This window comes from Schistocerca piceifrons, chromosome X (assembly GCF_021461385.2).
Source record: "Schistocerca piceifrons isolate TAMUIC-IGC-003096 chromosome X, iqSchPice1.1, whole genome shotgun sequence".
Classification (NCBI taxonomy): Eukaryota; Metazoa; Arthropoda; class Insecta; order Orthoptera; family Acrididae; genus Schistocerca; species Schistocerca piceifrons.
In genome coordinates, this window is record NC_060149.1 from 276,626,710 (window position 1) to 276,628,212 (window position 1,503).

The following is a 1,503-nucleotide window of genomic DNA, read 5'->3' on the forward strand; positions in this document are numbered from 1 at the left end:
TTTCAGGACTGCTAGTAGAGCACTTGCCCGCGAAAGGCAAAGATCCCAATTCGAGTCTAGGTCCAGCACACAGTTTTAATCTGCCGGGAGGTTTCATATCAGCGCACACTCCGCTGCAGAGTGAAAATCTCATCCTGGAAACATCCCCCAAGCTGTGGCTAAGCTATGTCTTCGCAATATTCTTTCTTTCAGGAGTGCTAGTTCTGCAAGGTTCGCAGGAGAGCTTCTGTAAAGTTTGGAAGGTAGGAGACGAGGTACTGGCAGAAGTAAAGCTGTGAGGACGGGGCGTGAGCCGTGCTTGGGTAGCTCAGTTGGTAGAGCACTTGCCCACAAAAGGCAAAGGTCCCGAGTTCGAGTCTCGGTCCGGGACACAGTTTTAATCTGCCAGGAAGTTTCGTATCAGCGCACACTCCGCTGCAGAGTGAAAATTTCATTCTGGTGACATACTACCACAACTAATGGAAAATTCTTCACTGCTCTAATTACGCATCGAAATTGTCGGGGAAAAAAAACTGCAGTGATAAACAACGAGGTCATAATGCAACATAAGTACCGGGAATTGAGAAAAATCATTGCAATAACACAATACCACAAAAACCTACCCCAAAACATCGCAGCAGGAGAGAGGTGCACCAGCTGCACATGTCTTCACCTCGATCTGCGGTCATGGACTGACCAGCTCTGAATCAGCCTTTCCTCACCTCCTACCACCCTCATCCCTCCCTCTCCTCACCTTAGGTAGGGATACAGGCCTATTCTATCCTGTTGCTCATAGTACACAAAGAGTCCCATCTCGAGGCAGTGATATACTGTTTCTGGTCTGTGGAAATCAGTCACAGATGCACAAAAGACTCAAGAACAGGACGCTTCCTGTAAGCCACTAAACGTATTTATTGGAAAGACTGACCTCCCTGGAACACCAAAAAATTTCTGAAAACTCTTCAGAACGCTTTTTCTAACGTCCACTGATTGGGAGACGGCCGCTACCGACAACAGCCCACTGCTGTAGTTGTGAGCAGTCTTCGGTCAGCTGCGGTCGAGGCTGTGTCGCAGGCCGTGCACACGTGTCTGGAGGCCCGCACTACCAACGCAGTCAAATGCTACACACACACAATAGGCCAGGACTCAAGTGGATCACAGAAGAAAGCGAGATGACTGACGGCCATCCCGAACAAAGACGACCGCTTGTAGTTTGTCTAAAAGTACAGCTGCGGCCGCATGTGAAGGGACACCCTACGCCACCAGCAGTGGCGCCCACAAGTGCACATCATTCTGAAAGAGAAAATATCTCAGTGTAACAATTTTATTTAGCGTCAACAAACCTCGTATAAAAGAGCACTTATTAAAAAAATACAATTGCATAGATAATAAAACTGACATGTTTCCACAAAAATAAGCACAATCTATTATCTTTTAGTTTTATGAGTAAAATCTGCGTACTTTGAAAGCATTCATTGTGCACGAGGGCATGACAATCATCTCAGACAACTAAATTATCAATAC

The 1,503-nt window shown here is 46.6% G+C and overlaps 1 non-coding gene across 1 annotated transcript; it reads left to right on the top strand.

The window, feature by feature from the left end:
• Positions 1-296: 296 nt before the first annotated feature.
• Positions 297-371, top strand: Trnal-caa. The gene has a single exon. It is a non-coding gene; the product is annotated as a tRNA-Leu (tRNA).
• Positions 372-1,503: the final 1,132 nt, after the last annotated feature.